General features: G+C 32.0%; 1 long non-coding RNA gene across 1 annotated transcript; it reads left to right on the plus strand.

Moving 5' to 3' along the window:
• The first annotated feature begins 848 nt into the window (after positions 1 to 848).
• LOC125057347 lies at positions 849 to 18204 on the plus strand. Its single transcript, XR_007118194.1, has 3 exons — positions 849 to 976; positions 11339 to 11610; positions 17275 to 18204. It is a non-coding gene; the product is annotated as an uncharacterized LOC125057347 (long non-coding RNA).
• The last annotated feature ends 5750 nt before the right edge of the window (positions 18205 to 23954 follow it).

Consider the following 23954-nt stretch of genomic DNA (forward strand, 5'->3'; position numbering starts at 1 on the left):
GAGCGGCAACATTGGTCAAAGGCCCTTTTAATCTTCGCGTACTGTCACCAAATTACAAATTATCGGAACATATGCAGTCGAATTAACAGCTAGTTAACACTATCCTCGCCGGCGGCCGAAATAGAAATGTTAACGGTCTTTCGGCCCTTCTAGAAAGACAAATGTCCATCAGCCGGCTGCAACCCTTCCGCTGTGCGTGAGAACCGGTTATGCAAATGACGTATTGTGGACTTGGACAATTCCTTTTTTAATTGTTGTTTTTTTTACTACTGATGACCTGGATCTTGTCGATGTTTCAAGTAGTGTATTATAATATCGATACTTTTATCGATGACTTGGTTTTTGTTACTTGTAGTGTAACGTAAAGTGTTGTAGTGTGTGTAATAGTTAAGATTTATATTGTTTAATGTTTTTAAGGTTTCTTATTAATTCAAGTATTTCTGTTAAATCTGACCTGACCTGTTTGACAGCAACCCATGAAACTCCGCCACGTTTGACTCAGTTACCTAAAAATATTGACTTTGCTATACCTACTAATTCATTTATATCTCGTTATAAATACTAATTAATTTCTAGTTATAAATATCTATAGTTTAATATTTAGCTACCGTAAAGCTTTCTATCGACATAATTCACCCATCACTAAAAACCCGTCCAAAACCGGTCAGGTCAGTTCTGCAAATCATAAAGGGCCCATTGGATACTTAAATAGGTCCAAATATTATAATGGAATTTGTTATTATTAGCATTGCAAAGCCATTATGTCCAGTTTGCACCCTTTACACCTTTTGTGACGACCCCTCGTAAGATAACCGGTAAGACAACTTTGACCCACCACGGCATCGCAAGGGTTAATTCAGTTGTGATCTGACCATATACACGATATGGTCTTTAAACATATTCAATTATAAAAATTAAAATGTAGTAATTTCGTGAAAAAAATGTTTTCGTTTAAAAAGTTTTCATAATCTCTGGGGTAAGTTTTTACTGTTTATAACCTAATTTCCGTTGTTCTATACTTTCTGATAATTTTTGAATAACATAACATTAATAATTGTATATTTAATAATTAATAACAATCTACAAAACTAAAATTTAATTAATTATTTTTTCCACGCTCGCGTTCCTATATAACATTTTTATATTGTTTAGAAAAAAAATATTAATTCAAATCTGACAGATTTTTATGAATGACAGCTTAACAACTCCCACCGCGTCTATCGATCAGATTTTTAACCCCGCTATTGGCGGGCGGATATTTTTGTTCCCAATTTCTAAAGGTTTTTCTAAGTGGGCGGCTGTGGGTGGATGGGGTGAGGCAATATGGCGTTTCTTTGTCCCCTATTTTTCTGAGACGTCGTTTGACTTTGAGTTTCTTTATTATCAATAGTATCAAATAATTATGATAACAGATTTTTGTAAGAATTCGTTCATTTACCAAGTTTTAAAGTTTAAACATTTATTATTTTCAAATATGTAGTTTTATTAAAAAACCATTTCAATCCGTAAAATAACTAACGTTTACAACAAATACACAAAAAACAAATAAAAAAAACCATAATATGTTCTAATATTGAATGGAATAATAATTAACTTAATATTTCACTTTATTTTAAATAATATGCCAGATTTTTTATAACTCGTCTAAAAATATACTAAATGTTACATATAGTGTTAAGTCAATAAAAATAATATATATTTAAACTCTGAAGATTCTATCACGTTCGTTAAGATCGCCCTTCGGCCGTCAAAAGTTCGCAATCATTACACAAATATAATTACGGATAAATTCTTAGATGAAGGGTCTTAAGAAAAACTAAGCTCCGGGGGTGAAAGGTGGGTGGAGGAAATTGATTTTATTTGCCAGTCGACACGATTTTTTAATTAAAGACGCTACATTACATTTTAAGACCAGCACTAACGTTAAACACTAGTAGTTATATTAATCAACACTTTATTTATATCACAAACAATATCCTAAAGGGTAAAAAGTAGACTAAAGTTGTAAAGGAACCTTACTGAGAGTCGATCCAGACAGAGATTTAAAACTTAAGTAGGTGAAAATATGAAAATGTTACCATTGCCGCGGTATCGAGATTTTTGTTTATAGCGAAATTTCAATCGTCTAACGGATAAAGATCCAAGTAGGTAGTGAGGCTGTGATGCCATATGAAGAGATACAATCTTACTTGTCTTTCAAAGTTATATGGGAAAATTTATTTTAAAAAACGGGTGGCGCTACAATCTCTGGTCTGGGCTTTAGATTTCTGTATCTATTACGCGATCACTTGTTTTTTCTAATAGGCAAGTAGCCTTCCGTGTCACACATGCCGTTGCCGTTTTGTTCTATGGCTTCCCGTTTTTCCCTGGTGGCTTCAGCGTGCGACTCTCATCCAAGAAATCGAAGGTTTGATCCCCGGCTGTGCACTAATGGACTTTCTTTCTATGTGCGCATTTAATATTCGCTATGTTAATATATATAGGTAAATTACGTGTCACGTTGTTGGTCCGCTATGGACTCCTAAACTACTTAACCGATATCAATGTGTGTAGTGATCCAAATTAAAAGAAAGGATAGCTTACATCTCAATTTATACCCGCAATATTGTTTTATTGCAAAATGTTTGTTTATTATTTGATAGTCACAATTCTAACAGATGGCGCTGTGTTGAAAGTATCAACGTTTCACATAAGCTACAATTTAATGGCAAAACCACCAAAAAAGCATGGTGGTCCCCATGACTGGTGTTCTCCTACCGTTTCCCTTGAATAGTTTGCTACTATGTAATATAACAAAAAGCTTAGCCACAGCAACGCTTGGCCGGTCTGCTAGTAAAATATATATAATTACAGGTACATCAGACTGGAGGCTGATCACCTATTTGCCTATTAGATTGACAAATGGTCATGAAACAGTAACAGAAATCCGAGGCCTAGACCTGCGGTTGTAGCGCCACTGATTTATTTATTAAAAATCTCTTATAGAACTAAACTGAATTCTTACCTCAAAATAAATGAGATAAGCTTAAGGAAAAATTGTGAAAACTTGAGCGTTCATCGGAATGACTGGTAAAAGTGAAGTTAGGCGGATGTTTTTAAATAAATGAGCGTTGTTAAACAGTTAATTGGCTCGGGAAACTTCGGCCGGGCTTGATCGACGTGTCACTGTGAAAAATTTCACTTTTACTTTTGGAATAATGATTGGAATATTAAACTAGTAACTTAATGCCCTCGACTTAGGTTCATCACTATATATATTTAAAATAACATATAAAATGAATATGAGCTAAACAAGATAAAAACGCATTTATTGAACTAGAGTAAATGTGCTACTTTAACAAACAAATACAGAGATTTTACAATATTCTTGACCTACATAGTAATAATAATTATAAACAGAAAAAAAACTGAAACAAATGTAAAAAAATTGGTCCTTGTTGCAGTGTACCTTTAATGCTGGTATCATTTCCTCGCTTGTTCGTTAAGCGAGAACAGGACCAGTTCTGAGGTCACTGGTACTACCTACCAGACGCCCACTTTAATCTTTAATTAGCGCCAGTGCACTTGAAGACGGCCCAAAACTCCGTACTCCTAAACAAAAACAAAACCAAATCTAGAATTCTGGAAAGAAAGACTCTTATAGCCGTTTATCATACCTACTAGAAAAAATATGTTTTTTAGTATTTTTAATACAGATTTTAAAAAACTTTCGACTATCAATACAGTATAGCAGAGTCAAGTTTAGAATCCTTAAGAACACACAGATTGTAAACACGACTTAAAACCTACTTAGAAAATATTTGAAATTGGAACTCAATAGGCACCTTGGAAAAATTAAATTCTAAGAGACGGGGGTGGCTAAGACCCTTCCATACTTTTTTGACGCCCACTAGCCCTTTTTTCGGAGGGTGAAATTTTGCAATTTAAATTTTATCTTGCCGTAATGAGTGAAACGACACTGGATTTAGATCTTTGGAAATAATAATGAAAGATTTGTTTCTTTGAAATTGCGTTTCATTATCTTTAACGTTAACAAGATTTTGATAGTTATAATGAGTTTTTGACATGGGTATCCTTTAATAAATAGATACGTATATTTCAAGCTACAATTAAAAAAATGTAAATTGCTACATTTATTCCTCTAATACAAAAGTACATAGTAACAATTCCTCATAATATGATTTAGCTATACCTATTTGTGACAGGTTTTGGAAGACTGAGAGATGAATGCAAGATTATTTTATTTTTTAAGTAGTAATATTGTATTATTGTTAGTAGTTTAAAGTTGTATGTAAGTTAGTAGATATTATAATTATTGTTCATCTATGCTATTATTATTAATTGAATAAAAAGCGCTCATATCACCCAGATTTTTTGTATTGACATTCCTATATGCAACCACAAATTAGTTTAATTATTAACAGTAACTATACGGCAGAAATATTCAATAATAATAATTCATTATAGTCAGCGGGTGAAGCTCCGTGCGATTCCTCTTAATTTTAGGACAAAACTTTTATAGTTACAACGTTTTACGTTATAGACACTACGTCGGCATAGACTAAGTACATTTATTTACCCATAGATAGTAGTTTATTCATTAATCTTTAAAACCGACGATTGGCAACACAAAAGTTTAAAAATAGAATGTCGTAAACGGGATAGTTTCGCCGGTAAAATATTCAGACTACGTTGATATGGTTACTTTACGTATTGTGTTTTCAACCACAGCTATGAATCGGTATTAGAATAAAACAAAATTATCCTACGACGTTTATTCCTTAAATCTTCAACGAGTTTAGAATACAAAACTTTTCATTGTTCGTTTTGTTATATATAAATTTAGTTGGATCTGTCCGTGGATTACGGGAAATCTTGTTAAAAGTAATTCGAAATACATTCACGGCGGGAGGCGAAAGGGTTCAAAGTTTTCTTATTTCTTATCTGAAGGGGTCCATTTTGTCATTACTTTTTTTTGTAATCTTATAAAAAGTACTTGTAATTAGAAGTATAAAATAAAGAATCATATTAAATAGTCAAGGTAACTAAAATTTAATGTATGAAAACCTTTAGAAGCAATCCGAAAGCGTGTCCAATATACCTACATGTGTGTAGTGAATAAAATATACAGATAAAAAAGGTTTCCGAGCTGTCAAAAGGCACATTATCGTTTTGACACATATACATCATTGCACAGATTCATAAAAAATCAACAAAAAACATATAACGAATTCAGCTGTAATTTAAAAAAACATCAATAACATTTATTTGACTTTTTGCATACTTATAGAAATAAATTAAAATATACTTTAATAAATATACAATCAGATATATAAATTAAAATACCAATATATTTTACGATATTTCAACAAAATTAGCGTCATTAGTTTAACTTTCCATACTCAGTGAAACCAAAATGGCGGCGCATAGTTGTCAGTTCGTAGCGGGAAACAGTGCGAACTTTTTAATTTGCAGGCCACGCTCAAAGTGGATATTTTTCGTGAAGTTTTTAGTTAAATAGTTTAATGTAGTGTTTTTAAATTTCCTCATTAATTTAGCTGGAATAACTTAAAACTTTCGCGTGAATCTATCTAAGTGATTTTAAAGTTATTAAATAAGTTTGTGTAGGTTTGGTCCAATTTACTTTTGGATTTTGGTATAAGATGCAAGGCTGGCTTTGGTTTTATCTGTGAGTTGTCTATTCTTCTGTGTATAGTTCGTTCGTATTTGTCATTGAATAGTCTCAATGTACATTGTATTCAATACATCACATACCTTTTTTAAGGGTAGCGGTATGTTGACCCATATATTCATTTCTACTAATGCGACACCAATCATTCCTCGAAACCACTAATAAAAACTGAACACCTATATAAAAATTATTAATCCATCTCATTAACAGTAAAAATATTCGACATTATATATTGCCATATGATTTATTTAAAGTATGCTTTTATGTAAACGGTATATGTCGCTGGATTATTTTTAACCTACACTCAAGGCAATAAAATTACTAATAGAATTAAGGCTTCACGGAAAACTACGACATCCGGTGAATAACTTCCTGTCTAACCGGAACACGGCTATTACATCACATCCTGCCAAGTGAACTTCTGAATAGCATTTTTAAATGGACGTTCCTTGAAAGTATGTTATGAGTAGAATTGGAATAAATTATTTTGAATGAAATACATTTTTAAATTCTGATAAGCATTTTTGGTATTAATTATACATTGTATTCAAACTTTGAAGTTTTAATTATACTACGTTTATGTATATTTTAAACTCGGGTTTAAAAACATAATTAATAAAAACATTTAATTAATATTAATTAATACATGAATATGTTTTAATGTTTGTTTTTTTTTGTTGTGTTATCTATTATCGACTAAACCTACTAATCCCGAGTGGATAAAAGAATTTTCTAAATGCAATCAAAATATATTATATGAAAAATTGTAGAAACATACCTAATACTAAAAATAAATTTTAATAAATTTAACCACCCAAAGATTTCCTTTCCGATTTATAAAAATACATTAAAAATTAAACTTTAATGGTACTAAAATAAAGACCAAATTAGAATAGAATATAGTTTATAAAACTTCTTAAGTCTGTAGCAATTATTCTTGAAAATGGCGCCAAAAAAGTAGGGGATTTTAAAGGATTGGGCCAATTTAGATTTATTTTTCTCCCTCGAGAAAGTTTCTTGCCACCTTTAAGGGAGGTTTTCAGTATGGCCGCGCGAAATCTTAAATATAATTCTTGTTATCAATAGTTTAATTGTTGTTTGTTTTATTCTTATAAGATTATTAATTATGTACTACTTATAAGTTTAAATTATAGAAGTCTTTTAGATATATTTTTGTCTCCTTCGTCTTTTCTCAATCTCTTTTCTCTTTTCTAAATCATCTTAATACGAGTGGGTGAGCAGCGTGCTCTGAAAACCAACCCCAAGTAACCATTTTTCATCGCAGAAAAGAAAGAATAAAGATGACGCAACGTCATCCTTAATACCGTCCTAAACAACCTAAATAAATCATTGCAATTGCGGTGGAGTATTCGAGGCAACAACGATATGAAAAATTTAATATGAAAATTCTTCGTTAAAAGTTTACAGTAAAAACCTTTTTTTTAAATATGTAGGTATATAATATATAGTATAGGTATTTTTTTCCTACAATAAAGTTCACAAGTTCAAAGAGAGTGCGACTTTACATGAATTACAATATAGCATATGCTAGTGAACAGTTTAAACTAAAGCATTAACAGTCTTAGTGTTATATAATGTTCTATAATAATATCTATACATATATACAAAATAACAAACTTCATCCAAAACTTTCGTACTGCTATACCAAATTTGTCCAACGATTAAAAATAAAATGGGGCTACATCACCCTCAGTAAAAACTTCACCTCATTTTTAACTTCGCAATCACCCTTAGGTATTGCATCTGTTTTTACAATATTATGTAATGTTTTTTAACTGCGACATCGTTCTGAATAAATCAAAAATGTTTAAAACCTTTATATTTTTACACATTTAATAATTAATAAGATTTATAAAAATAGTTAGGCGTATATTTATGGTTACTTTATTTAGTTAGTAAATATTTAAATAATTCTAAACTGTATAAGATACTTAAGAGTGGACTCAAGTCGTTAAATAATTGAAGCATTCGAAGGTAAAATGGCGGGTTGTGTCGCTTGTAATATTTGTAATAATTTTATTTACCAAAGAGTCTACACAAATTTAATACCTAAGACAAGGTAGTGACCTGACTAGCTAGTATAATCGGGCAATTATTGTAGCTGATATTCAACGTTCTGGAGGTTTATAATGTATCTATAATAATTTAGTCTATTACAGAATTTACAGACGACTTCGAGTACATTGTCAGATATAGATGAAGATTGATTTTTAAAATATTTCTCTGAGTTTATCGCTGTTAAATAAGTTCAGGTGTGCAAAGTACATGTAAATAATGAAGTATCGAAGCATCTTACTGTAAAGTGGTCGGCCAATATCTAATTTTAATAAATAAATTCAGTACTATATAAAATCAAACAACAATGAAGTCGTAAATACTGTACTTAGAACAAACTAGGTTTCGTGTAGTCTAAAAATTAATTGGTCCCTTGAAAGAATAAATAGTAGTCTGTAGAGCGGTGCAAAGAAAACATTAAATGGCGAAATAACATATTTTCGGGGGTTAAAAGGAAACGGATGGAGACAGACAGACACACTGTGTTGGAAACTAGCCAAGGTAGCCTTTTTACTTTATCTATTCAAAAAACAGGTTGGGTTATTAATTGGGGTTACAGATAATATGAAACTTATAATGAACAAATTTATCTTAAAAATTTATCAAAAATAGGCTGTAACAAGGTAAATTTTATGATTCATGAGCCAAAGCGGGGTAATACCAGTTAAGTAATGATTTATAACTATGAGACAAAATATTACTATGTACAAAAATACTTTATATTAAATAATGCTTAATAATAATGGTTTTATAAATGTTTTAATTAAAATCGGTGTAACAATGTAAAATATAATTAATAGATAACCATTTTTCAAAAGCAGACGAAACTACAAAATTTCTCATTCCGTCCTTAAATTAAAAACAATTATGAGGGACGAGCGGCGACGGCCGGCCGAGATGAAAAATTAAGACAATTTCCAACTCCCGCCTTTGGATATAGCCTATAGTCTGTTGAGCCATAGATTATTTTTACATTTATAAAGTCTTTGTTTATGTATGTCAATAAAAACGTTTTGCTGTTGCCACAAAAAAATGAAATAATATTTTTCCTAGTATTACGTTCGAAATTTAAACTACAATTTTAGCGAGACCTCAAGGTTTTATTACGTAAGTGCAGACTGCAGTTTTAAATGTAGAATCAAAAGACTGCATTTGTTTTAAGTAAATTGCTCTAAATCCTGATTTGGTTTTTCAAAGTTCATTGCTTTTCATAGATTTTGTGTCTATCTATTTACAGTAACTACAGAAAAGGCAATTAAGTAAAGTATTTGTATATCTTGGATTAACAGTATACAATTTTATTCTACATAATAAAAAACAAAACACTTACAAATTAAAAAAAAAACAAATTACTTTAAAAATGAGACGCGTCAAGAGAGCGTCATTACCATTCCAATAAGATACCCACCCTACTTCGATCTCCCTATTTTTTCACCCCGGAGCGAAAGAGACAGACATAGGATTATCCTTACATTAGAGCGAGATAATTGACCGTCCGTACATTTTAATTTTCTTACTATTTGAATCTTAATTTTTCGCGGAAAAGTTTACCGTTTCGCTTCAACCAGTTAAAAGTCCTATTTCTATTCTCTTTATTAGGGAGTTATTTGAAGTGGAAATGGGAGTTTATAGAATATATATACGAATTCATAATGTTGCCCACAAGACCTCGTCTTCCAAACGGCAATTTTTTTTACATGGCAATCATAATCCAATTGGCTAGGCAATATGTTGCTATATGAAATATGTTTTAGTAGTAAAGAGTTTATTAAACGTACAAACACCTTTCATAAAATTAAGACGATGAAAGCCATCATATAATTATATTTAAAGGCCGGCAACGCACCCACTAATATGGGTATCCGCTGCGATAACTGCCTATTTTGGGCGTTCCTTTGCTATAAAAAATGTATATCGCTGGTCAAGGAATAAATAGTCCTTACTTATATAAGCTTTTTTGTTTAAAAATAACCTAACTTTATAATAACTTTTAAACTGGTTATTTTTTAATGTTTTAATAAACAGCCGATAAATATAGCATATTAAACTTAGAGATCGCATCGGTCAAACATTCTTCAATGGGCCCACGTTTTGCGGTTTAAACTTTCAATCATACAAATATTCCACGTTGTTGATATGCTACTGTTTCGTGCACAAATTATATTGTACGTACAGTTGACTTTTTTAGACACTGCCCCTGCGAACTTTGTTTCGTCTTATGATTTTTACTTGGCCTAACTTTTTATTAGCTACATACCAACATATGAAACAATTTGCTATGCTACACCATAGAGACTGTTTGCTTTTCCGCAATAAAAACATAAACATAACATTATCTCCATGAAAATCAAGTCATGGAATAAATAAAAATTAGGTACAATCAATTGATCCAGCCAAAGTCTGCGAGTTTTGCGCTTAGCAACATATTTTGCGATTCATTTTTATTCATATAGATTACCTAAACTTGATTAGCGAGACGTGACTTATATATACCCTCAAGTAGGATACATGAACACGTTTTGGTAAATGCATAAGGTGTATGATGATATAATCTTTTTAGTACTTAACAAAAGAATATCGCATTCATAATTGCAGTCGTAATATTTGTTGGTAAATTAACAACGTTAATTATTTATTTATCAATAAGGAAACATGACATACATTACATTATATGTAAAAACATTACAAGTTATAATTATAGAAGTGTATTTAAATTGCTTTACAGATAAGGTTTATTTTTTTAATATGAGAAACAAAACAGAATAAAAAGATAGATAATAAATGAGTTAGAATCAAGAAGAAGAATTCATTAGTTAACGAGACAATTTATTTTGGAGCTGACAATAACATGAAGAGGTTATCGCCGAACCTGAAGCTTATTTTGAAACTAAAGGCAATTAAAACTATAAAAATGGTATCGAAAAATTGTATGACCGCTATAATCGTTCTATCGCTCTATATTGAATAATCAAGCAAATGCTATAAAAAAAAGATTTTTACTACATTAGCCTATGAATTTTTCAGCCCACCGATTAGTATGTTACGTTTAAAAAGCAATGATATAGTCGAGAAAACTGAAAACGTTTTTGTATCAGCATTATCGTAGTACAAAATTAATTTAGCGCAAATAAAGTTATTTTTAATTTAAAAATTCCCATCAACCTATCAAAGTCGCAAAAAAGCCACCCACTCCCAAAGGGGAGAGAGGGGTTGCTTTGTCCCGCGTTATCTATACAATTATTTGAAGAAAGTCTCGCAAAAAGATAGGAGCTGGACTTGAGCGAAATATTGTGAGCGTCGCCCGTTTTCTTCATGAAAATTAGAAAATACTCTAACTATTACTAAGAATACCTAATTCTAAAAATAAATAAAACGTACCTACTATATTACGAATAGAATAGAAACAAAAGTATACTATAATACCCACATTATTTGTTTAAATTAAGCTTGTATGAATCAGGTCAAAAAAAAGGTTTTATATCTGTGAAAATTCTATAGAAATACGTAATAAATATCGTTGAAAGTTTCGCTGTTATCTCTTTTATTAAAATAAATAATGTTAATTTCCAGGCAACTACAAAGCAACATCGCGCCTTCACTGGACGCCCTACAAAAACGATCCAAGAAAGGGGAGAGACGAGGCAAAAATGACGCACCAAATAAAATAAATACTCGACCAATTTAGCTGGACCTCCCCACCCCCTATTACAAGTGAAGAATAAGAAAACCGCGGTAATTTGTAAAGAATATTCACGGGTCTCTCTACACTGGACGAATTGTAACTGTCTTGAACAGAAGAATCTTTAAGAAATATAGGCTGTATCTACTATCTACCCTCGAAGGTATATTTTTTTAGTACCATTAAGGTTTTATAGCTTTATTTTTCATTGTTTCATCTAAATGCTTGAAATGTACGTATTAAGAACTAATAGGTATAATATGATTCATAATAAGAATAAAAAGTGGCAGCTAGGTGATGTGTACCGGGTTCGATTCCCAGTTCGAGGGCAAGCTTTAATTTAAATTTGTTCTCGGCCTTTGGGAGGGTTGTGCGGTACCGGGCGAGTGCCTAAACCGTGCATGGAGGACATGGTCGAATTTATAAAGACAAGCACGAATTATAAAAATCTTATACTTGACGCTGGCCAATGCACAAACCGTGCATTGGCCAGCGTCGACATGGCCGACAGAGCCATAAAAAAAAATAAAAAAAAAAATAATAAAAATAGAAGTTGTCTTATGTGTGGGGATGACATTCTTGGTGTCTAAATCATGTGTGGTCAAAAAGCATTGATGGCCCAGTGGTTTTAGCATGCGACTTTCATCCCTGAGGTCGTAGGCTCGAACCCTCATGCCCCAATGGACGTTCTGTCTATGTGCTCATTTAACATCCCTCGTACGGTGAAGGAAAAAGGTCTTAACTCCAAAAGTCGACGGCGTGTGTCAAGCACAGAAGCCCGATCATATTACCTATAAGAAATTATAATCACGAAACCACTGCCACTGTTTTTTGTGGTCAAAACTATCATAAATCAGAAAACAAGAGACTCGCGGTCGCGACGTGACGCTTTGAGATTATATTTGAATTCATTTCACGTTAGTAATAAGATTCTGTCCCGCAATATCAATTCCTTCCTGATATAAGATATGAGCAAATCATTAGTGATTACTATATGATTAGCGAATATATTTCATGAGATTAGTCTAATGAAATACATTCGTAAACAAATGTGTGTTTTTAGAATTGAATTAAAAAGTGGCATGGAATGTTAACTTTTGATTTTTGATCATATACTCGCTAATCACATACTAATAATAATTAAAAATGGATAAAGTTTGGTCCCTGTGGCAGTACCTTTAAAGCTGTCAGTATTTCCTCGCTATATTACAATACCTATTCATTGAGCGATGGAAGTGCCAGCTCTGGACTCACCGTTACTACCAGGCGCCAACTTAAATCTTTAATTAGCGCCTGTGCACTTGAAGCTCACGGCCCAAGATTCTCTACTCCAAGTAAACAAAATAATTCAAGATCCGTCACAGTTATGTAGTTCCACGGGCCTGGAGAGATGTTCCGCAAATACCTTTTAAATATACCTACATAAAAGTTGTGTAATTTTTTTGATTTAATACCGCCGCCCATGGACACTGACATTGCCGGAAGGCTCGCAAGTGCGTTGCCGGCCTTTTAAGAATTGGTACGCTCCTTGCTTGTCCTTGTCCCTAAGTCGAATTGGTTTGTAAATACTTCAGTGGGCAGCTGGTTCCACATAGATGTGGTGCGCTGCAAATGCTGCCTCCATATTATGACCATATATGACTCTTTATATATCTAATACTAGCGGACCCGACAGACGTTGTCCTGTCTTAACTATGAATATTGATTTCAAATTGGTATAATGAATTAAAAAATATTTCAGAAACAAAGTGTTTATTATAATGCTATGTTATTGCTATTTGCTATGTTGCTTTATGCTAATGCTTTATGTTATACAACATTCTTTGTTTGTTTTTCTGGCTCGCATATTATTATATTATCAATATAATAACTCCGATCGAAGCATTTATTTTGAACAATATTCATTTTTCTTACATCCTCTGACGATATTTGCAACACGCATTCTGTCAATGTTGTGTTATGTCAAACGCCATAAGGTTACACCAAAATGTTCGAATTGTATGGTGGTTAAGTATTCTTGACTTTTCTAATTTTCCGCGCAATTTTTTTCTTTTTTTCTTTTATAAGAACCTTCTCCTGACAATTACAAACACAACAAAAAAAAATCAGACAAATCGGTCGAGCCGTTTTCATGTGATGTCGTGACAACGGAAAACGGGTTTCATTTTTATATACACGTAGAACCTCTATAAGTCGAACATCAAGGGAGACGCCAAAAAATTCGAGTTATAGAGTTTTCAACTTATGGAGGATTTCGACTTAGGCGGATTTTGATTCGACATAAAGAGTTTGAGGTTTATTCTTATAAATTGAACACCTGACACAAAGCAATCAAACACGTGTTTCCATGAGTCATAAATTTATTATTGTATACTCCTAAAATGTTTTCTAAGAAACAATAGTGTACTCACATTGTCGGCAAGTTCTTAAAGTTGTTCGAGATACAGAGGTCGAATTTAATTTTTCGAGTTATAGAGTGAAAATATGTACCAAAATGGCTTGGAGGGACTCGGTGATTATTTCGATTAACAGAGGGTCAAGATTTCAAGTAATGGAGGTTTTGGTGTTTTAAGGGAAGGGAACAAAACATTTTTTCGAGATTTGGAGGTTTTTGACTTATCGAGGTTCGACTTAACGAGGTTCTACTGTATATAGATAACCTTCCCTAAATATCAGATTTCATTTAATACAGTTTGTAGCGGTTTCCAAATTTAAATTGCAACGTAATATAAATAACTGTCGACATTAAAAATCAACTTGTTCCTTGTTAGTATTCTTTAAGAGACATTATTATTATGTACCTATATCATGTTATGTATGTAAAAGCAAGGTGTCCATACTGTATTAAAGGCGTTCGCAATTTCCTATCCGACTGACAATTTCCTCCGCTTGCCCGATTTTAATATAAAACGAGAAAAAACACCGCCGACTTCTATCGGATATCAATTGTGTGGACATGACATGGAATATAAAAATTTAAATTAATTAACATAAAAATATTTTAAAACAATTGATTGGTCTTGCTTTAGCAATTAAATGTAAACGATAAAATGGCTAAAGACAAATAAGCCTGTTTTTTTCTAAAATTCCTGTTTTAAATCGTTAAAAAATTATTAGAAAAGATGGAATTTATTTATCTATAAGTACGTTTATTCTGTGTCAAAAAAGTAATATCTGTCAATCTTTCAAACGCTGGATACAAAATTGTGGCTTTTAAATATAATGCTACATATAATATACACAATCATGAATTCATAGAAAATCAAATTAGCGTATTCAAAGCACCTGAGGATTTCAGATAAGAAATTAACAACAAAATTAATTAAACGTCACGGTTCCGAACCAGTAGAATTGGTCCTTCGAGAAAAAAACGTACAAATTCTTAAAAGGCCGGCAACACTCGCGAGCTGGAATCTATCTGTCCATGGGCCGCAGTCTTCCTTAACTACAGATGACCTTCCTTCCCGTTTGTATAAAACTCTATGCGTTTTTTACCTTCAATAGGTACAGTTAAATGTTCCTGTATTTAAAATAAACAAATATTTGGTTTTTTTTTCAAGTCATATCCATATTACACTCCACGGCGAAAGCCTTTGGCGAGAGAAAGAATCCCCCCTTCCCCCTCCCCATCGTTTTATAAGGCGCCGTTTTATTTCACTCAGCATTGTTTTTTGTAAAATCACTCAAGTTTAATGAGAACAATGTTTTTGTACTAAATACCTTCGTTCGCTTTGATGTTGCGCAAATGTTTTTGAAAAGCTTTTTTATTGTAATTAATTTAATTTTGAATTAATAATATATCATATCACCACTGTAGCTTATTAGTAATGTACATGACATCCAGAAATGTCTATATGGTAGACTTTGGAGAACAATTTCTGTATTCGTCGGTAAACAAAAAATGCGGAAATGTTCATAATTACTTTAAGTTTAAATTTATTTTAGAGATTTAAGAGTTTTTTGCCAATTCTAATTACGTAACCCAGTACACGACAATCGTTACTGCTTACTGTAGTGCTGTAGGCGGTATTGAACTTTTAAAATCATATAGACAAATATAGTTCCTTCAAAGCGTTAACAACGAAAATTTTATTAACAAAAAAGTTGTTTTTTTTTAACATTGTCATGTATCATGCATGTAATATTATTAGTTTTTTAAATTGTTTTAAATGGTCCAAACCCATACGCCTCCTTAATATTACTTGGGGTAATACAAACAAATAAAATACATACAAATTTACAGTTTTTTTTAATTATAATATAGACAAAATGGTACAAATAAAAGATTTCAACATAAAATGTCTTTCAGTTTAAATCTTGAATTAGTCTAACAAGCTAAATATGACACATTTTTACGAAACTAGTAGTTCAATAATACTTAATACAACTATAAAATAAAATATAATTAAAAAGCTTGTATTCAAGTACTTAAGGATTACATTAAGTTTATGTTATTATATTTAATATGATAATAATACACGACGTCCGGAGTGAAGAACTCCTCCAAATTATTTATTTTGTCCTTTATCTTCGCTACTGATATCCAATCTTCCAATCTACTAAATATAAATGCATAAGAATATATTATACTCTTAATGCTTTCATATACATAAGTATATAGGCCTCTACATACCCGAAGCATAATCAAACACATTAACCCATCAAATATTATTCGACCACTTGATACACTTTAAGATATTAAAGAGTCGATTGATTTGTATTCTCTAAGATAAGTAATTACGCACAGTCGAGGCCAGATCCATAAATCCGAGGGGGTTGCTCCCTTGAAAAAAGGGGGTTCTTCTTATATTTAAATATCGGCCCCTTCCGGGTAGGTGCCACGTTTTTCCAGCAAAGGGGTAAGTGACAGAAGCAGGGAATAGAAGTGCTATTGAGTCGATGTTTGTTGGTTTTTTTTTAGATTAGGGTTTTTAATAAACATTCCATTTATGTAAAATAATTGTTCGTACGATTAAACCTCTATTTATAACCATATCTGCATGTTGGCGTAGTGGCTTCAGCATGCGACTCACATTCCTGGGGTCGTAGGTTCGAGCCCCGGCTGTGCACTTTGTGAACGGTGAAGGAAAACATCGTAAGGAAACCGGCATTCTTTAGACCCAAAAAGTCGACGGCGTGTGACAGGCACAGGAGGCTGATCACCTACTAGCTTATTGACAAATGACCATGAAACAGATACAGAAATCTGAGGCCCAAACCTAAAAAGGCTGTAGTGCCACTGATTTATTTAATTTATTTTATAACCATATCTGAGGATTTTATTAGGAGTAAGCTACGTATATAATAGTCCTAGAATGCGAGGCTGTGGCTAAACAACGTACAAAAATCCTCGAAACAGTGAAGCCTGTAAAGTGTCCAGGAGACTTCTGTGCTTCTGGAAGGAGCTAAGCTGGCTAAATTAGCCAGGACTTAACGCACAACGGACCAATTAGAGTCCCCCCGGGAGTTGTAAGCTGCAATATTGCAGGCTACACGATTGTGAGGAAGTTGCATGGATCTGGTTAGCGCTGCGTCTTCTTAAGTTCTCGTGTCATTTACACTCATGCATTTCCTTTCAATAACATATTTTCATAAGTATCTGATTGTCCTCATTTTAACATGTGTGAAGTTTTAGAGCAAAAATGAACAGGCCTAATATCTCCATTGCCACTACAACATTTCATGTGTATCGGTTTCCTCACGATGGGTTTATTTACCGTGCTACCATATGCGCTAATAGATAAATATTGTATACACACAGGCTCAAGTTTATATTTTAATCACTAAGTTAAAATAAAATTATTAATAAAAAAATAAATTTTTACAGACTCGCCGTGTGGCGTCTCCATTCTCACCGCTGTTCTGTTTCAAGATGGACTTAAGAAGCAAAAAGGAAAGAGTCCAAGGGGCGGTCCACCCTCCCCTCCCCATCGGAATACAGAATAATAATCACCAAAAGAAATGGCGGGTGGAGGAAAAATATAAATAGCTATCTACCTCCCGGAGATATTAAAATTTGTACGCTCGGCCCCGTTTCAATTTTGTTAAAATAAAATTATTCGTAGCCAAGAACGGTATTATCTTTGTTATAATTTCGCTTGTATATTAAAAAAACTATTATATTAATTCAAACTAAATTTAAAAAGTATACATTAAAATCTTATGATTTTTATTGTTAATTTTATCATTTTAATCTCAAATGCCGTTGAAATATACACGGTAAAATGGCTTCTGGTCGCATTCGCATCTATTTCCATTTAAAATATGCAAAATAAAGTAAGATTGTTCAATCAGGCGGCACTATATTACTGTCATTTACACATATATTTATTTGTATTAAATATAATATCCCGTCTCAAAAACAAATAGTGTGTATATGAATATCATAACGTTAATGATATAATAATAAAGCCCGGTTATTTGTTTACAAATGTCGAACAATTTTGGACAAATTTTGGATTGCAGTATAAAAACAACATACATTCTTAAATACAAATTCGTGAACCTAAATTGTCCTAGAACAATGTGACCACAAGTCAAATGACCTATACTAAAAAGTTCGCACTTCAATTACAAACTGAAAGTGAAGTCCCCTGAACGTAAGTGAAAATCGCGCAACTTTCCACTTTCAACAACTTTAATCGTGCTAACTTTAGTTCCGACCTTTATGTACGGTGCGCGAAAAAACAATATTTTCGAAAACATCTTAATATCATGTTTGTCAAGGCTCCGTGTTTATTTGTTTGAACTCAACGGGAACAGCGATAGATTATTTTTTTCAAAATAAAACCTAATTTAATAATGTATAATAAACTGCTTAAACAAATTCCCAATTTCTTTATTATTTCCCAATAACAGCCAGTACTGCAACTTGTACTTATAGATAATAAATATAGTGGCATTTGAATGTTTGTATTTTCAATAGATTTAAATCTTATCACACTGGTCAATTGTTTGAATTCCAATTAAGGCAACAAAAAACATGTACATATTACTCCTATTACCTATATCCAACAACGTTATCTATTTTATTTATCTTTATTTGCCTCTTTTGCTGACGCTACCGCAATATAGTAACCACCTGTTAAGTGTTAGATAAGCACATGTCGCTTAAGATATTAATTCATTGAAGGATTCATTTCATTATAGAACTAAATGCAAATTATCTTTTAATTGAAAAAAATATTCATAGAAAAAATCCGTAATATATTCACAATCTCCTGGCCATACATACTGGCTAATTATCATGTTACAAATGCATTATTATATCTAACATAACTACATAAGTTCTTGGAAATCCATTTTAAGATAAAGTTTGTCACATTTTTTCTTGAAATGAGATTGACACTCAATCTTTCCCGCGTCTTCAAATAATAAATTAAAGAAACGTCATCGATTAAGCGACCCGCCATTTTAAAAAGCGACCAATGCCACCGCTAAGTGCGAGGGAGAGGGAAAATAAAGGGGGTCATTTTTGCCAATACTTAAACGAAGATAGATAGCGGCCACCCACCGCTCGAGGGGTGTTTTAAGAAAATTTTAACTTTTCTTTATTCAAAGCGATACCCCCAGGGGAGGCACCCTCTGGGTGGCCCCATTTTTCTTATACTATTCTCTTTGGCCAGTCTCAAAGGAAAATAAGACGGTATACTCTGTTAAGCATTTATTAAATCCAACAAGAGTGAATGGCTAAAAAAGCGTTTTCAATTTGTTAGAATTTTCCTTCGCTTGTATTTAATTAATTTTTGGAAGCTTTTATTCTTTGTTGGTATTGCTTTACCTACGTATTTTAACGAATATCTCTTATATGAACAATCTACTTACCTACTCTGGCCAAAACTGTGAAAGGTAAGATTATTTTGAAACCCCTGTCGTACTTATTATTAGTCTCTCATATAGGTAATGGTGCCTTACCTTACCTTGACCTTACTTGTGTTACCTTCCCTACCTACCTGTAACTGACAATCCTCGAATATTAAGTCCAAGCATAGATTTCCTTATAAAGTTCCTCCCCGAAAGGAGCAAGTAGGTACTGTAGTTATTGCATAGAGAAATAAATAAATATAGATAGAAAAGTAAAATTAATAAATAAAGAAATAAATAAATAAAAACTCAAAGTTGAGTCTCAACAATGCTTTGTGCTTGTCAATTTTGTGATCTGTAAATCCCTCGCAATAGTGTGCGTACAAGGGACTTGCTTAATTCTAGGATTACTTTACTAGCGCCAAGGCAATACTGTATAGTAAAGTAGATCGTAGGTATATTTTTAGTTGCCGAGTTGGTCATGCTTGGGTTTGTTGTTTGAAAGGCAGAGAAAACTGTTAGGATACTGAAACACATCAAGAAGTTGGACTGCGTCAGCATTCGAACAATCAAATAATCAATTACGCTCTTTAAATAATATTCTTATAAAGCATAATGATATAAAATTTCATTCATAACGTGTGTTATTTTATGTATGGTTTTTTATAATAAATCAGTGGATCAGGTAAAGTAGGTAGATTTTAATATTTATTTACTAATTTATTATATTACACAGTATGTACATACAAATCAAAACGAAAAGAAAATACCTTTGTTGGTAATAAGCTTGCTTTTGTGATAGTTTTTTGTTTAGTACTTAGTAATAATACTTACTAATTTTAGTTTTGTTATATAAATCAGTTCATTCATATAGCCTCGCTAGATGACACGAGAGAAAAGCAACGATCATTTTTCATCTTGAATTAAAAATTAAAACCACACATTTTAAAAAAATCATTTAATCTGTCTCCTAAATACAAAAGCAAACTTTTTCGTGTTATATTTTTTTTGTCTTATCAATAAAATATCGAAATTTTATGGCTTAAAGTTATTGTGTAATTTTATTTTGACTCGTATAATTAATAATCAAATAAAATATTTCTACATTGACGATTCGTTATAATAACTTTCCTGCCCTAATATTTGCCACACCGCCATCTAGTGTAAGCTGAATAACTAACTAAAAATAGAAGATTTCAATCTGATGGTTCATTATGATGTTGAAAATAGATGGCGTTAGATTAAAAAAGGCAAAACGATATTTCGATGCGTTGTACAAATAAATTTTATCAAAACACACATCCTATGCTGTATTGTTTTATGTCAGATAAATAGTTACATCATGTCATTTACGAGTTTTGTGGAAAGCCAGCACTCTTTAGTTATTCACTTTGTGTTCTGTAAATGATAAAGAAATCTTTGGGCAAGACCTAGAGGTTGTAACGCCACTGGTTTTTAGGATATACAAATTAAAAGCAGTATATTTTAAATTATTTTTTATTGAAATCCGATTTATTTTACAATTCGTTATAAATTACAACTATATCTAGATCAGTTAGCAGTCAAAGGTTTTATTAATATACAGACCTATCTTAGTGTTCGCCTTGATCTTAATTTGTGTCAACACACATGATATTGGCAACTATTCACTAACCATTGACATTATAAAATAACATGAGTGAGGGTACACTCAAGAAATTTATATTTAATTTTGATAGATTTTATATCCTATCTAGATTAGAATAAATAATAACACATTTAGTGATATAAATAACAATTTAAAAATACCTCTTAAGCCTGCGATCAAATAGAACAACCGGGCGTCTGATGACTAGAGCCAACTCATGAAAATTAAAAAAAAAATTGAAATAAGAATGAGTTGGAAAATTAATTAATTAAGGTTTTGGCAAGTCATTGAATGTACACTCACCCAAACAAATTATTTAAATTAGTTTGTTATCCTAGAAATATGATTTTGGCACATTACTTATACTAATAAAAAAGTGGAATGTTTTGAATAAAACATACAAGAATGTACCATTTTCATTTCAAATTAAATTGGATACAAATGGTACCATTCTGGAAGCAATCAGGATATTACATGAAAATATTCTTTAAACGTCCTTCCTTCTTAAAGAATAAAGAAAGGTTTCCAACACAAACAAGTACTTACTCAAGTACGTACTCTCACTTCGATATGAAAAAAATCTTATTAAATACAATTTGGCATATTTATCACAGCAAAAATTATACACACAAAAAATACAAGCAAAAATATCACAGTACAGAAGTTATAAAAAATATAATAAATCAGGTTGGCGCATTCAAACAATATGTTATTGGCACATATCAATAAAATTTAGTAATTACCCGTATTTTAATACGATAAAACATCTAATTAAAGTAATCGAAATTTCAATTTAATTCAACATTCCTTACTAATATCATTAAAAAAATCGCTTTTTGCAAGCGTTAACATTTTAATACTGGAAATTTGGCTTACTGTTATACTAAAATATATCTTGAGAGAGTAGATATCACTTATAAGTTATAAGTGATTTCTACTATGTTATAAGTTATAACATAACAAGGAATGCTTACTGCAATTTTCACACTTTTAGATTCGAATACGGGCCTCAATATATTTCAGAACCACGTATAATGGTTAAACCTTTAAAAACAATTCAGTCAAACTGAAAATATCAGCAGCAGCTATCACCATCTTCATATAAATTTCCAAATTAAAATCGACTTTTATTTCAGTTTTCTTTAACTGTCATATCCCTCAAATCTCTCACTGTTCAAGTACCTAAGGGTGTTACCACACCAATCGATCGATAGTCGATAGATGCGATCGATAGTCGATAGATGCCATCGATCGATGGTAGAATGGATTAGTCAACGTCGATCGATAGTTTCTACCAGACCAATCGATAGCGCGTCCTCTTGTGAATTTCGAAAGAAACTGATGGAATATAGCCGGGGTCAATCGGTCTACGTCGACCGATGCCATCGACTGGCAATCGATTGGTTAGTCGACCGGTATCCGTCGATCAATTAAAGCTTCCAAACCAATCGATCCACGTCGACCGATGTTGATCGATGACATCGATTAACGATCGATCGATTGGTGTAGTAACACCCTTAGTCGAAATACATTTTTATTTTAAATGAAGATGGCGAAAAGCCCTAAACATAATATTGAAGTACATATAAACATTTTCCTTCGCTCTTGAACCTTACACTACGTAATCTACCCTGACGTGAGTAGAAAAATTATTTAAAACTGTAATATTAAAAAAAAACACTTTTCAGGGACAAGAATTAGTATTGACTTAACCAAAATTCTCAGTCCCTATGACTAGAACAATTTCCTGTTGGCCAATCCCAACATTGTAACAATTTCGTTTGGTTTCGAAAGTTTTTAATAACGGGTATTATTGAGACTGGCGATAAGATTTCGTGCTCTTACTTATTTAGTAATATCTAATGTGGTCAAGGAACCAGGGAGTCGGATATCTACGGGCATACTATTGTTTACCATAGACAATATATATAATAAATATACGTTATATATGAAGATTTTTAGTTTGGCAACTCTACGAAATTCAACTTTATCTCAAATTATTATAATCTGTGAGAAAATTCCTAATCTGTAAAGATATAAAAGTAATTTTCAGAATATATAATGTAAAGTTTGTACTTTAAGCTGCGATTACAACTTCTGCAAGTCTAATGAGAAGAGCTAAGACATTTTCATAATTAAAAAAAAAAACGATATTTTGAGGTAATGCAATGTTTGTGGATCTAATTAGTTCGAAATATAGCCACGTCCACATAGACCGAATAGGACTATACAAAATGTATGGAAAGTGTCAATTTCGTTTTGACGTATACTTATTATGAAGTATTAAGGGTGCTATAGGAAAATATAGTATGTCCGCAGAAAGTAAAATGCGAAGCACATTTCTATACAATATCTACACCGCGAAGCTCTTAATTTTTAATACTTAGATAATTAATAAATTATTACTATACTTGAAAATCGAGTCTTTATAATTAGTTGGCCCATTTTCAATACTAACTAATTTGCTTAAGTCGATTTATATGTGAATGTGTCCAATAATTAGTCTGCAGTACAGATTTTGAAGAAATTTTAAAATAGACAAAATATATATTTAAGCGCCATCTTGTGGAACATTGAAGTAGACAAAACAGTGTAATATAGACAATCTAACTGTGGCTAATTAATGTTTGTGTAATATGGATATTTAATAAAAAATTCACAGACAAATCGACGTAAGCATTGATTCGCTTAACTATGCAAGATACTTAAATTATTTTCACTTAATTGGCACTGTTAGATTTACGATTCGAATCCATACTTTGAGTTACCATTCCGCTATAGACACAGGACAAAAAATATACAAATTATAATTTTGGGTTTTAAAATCATAAATTAATTTAAAAGGCTGAAAATGAATTTGAGACGACAAACGTTTTATTTAACAACAGTTTCTACTAAGGGAGCGTTCATTACGTAACGCAATTTTTGGAGATTATTGACCCCCCCCCCCCCCCCCATGTAACTCGCCGTAACGTTTTTCAGTACACAAGTATAGTAAAACGTTTCGTGACCACCTAGTGACTCTTTAGTTACTATTATGTGCTGTAAGTCGAAAAAAATATTAACAATAACGCGTA

This window comes from Pieris napi, chromosome 16 (assembly GCF_905475465.1).
Source record: "Pieris napi chromosome 16, ilPieNapi1.2, whole genome shotgun sequence".
NCBI lineage: Eukaryota > Metazoa > Arthropoda > Insecta > Lepidoptera > Pieridae > Pieris > Pieris napi.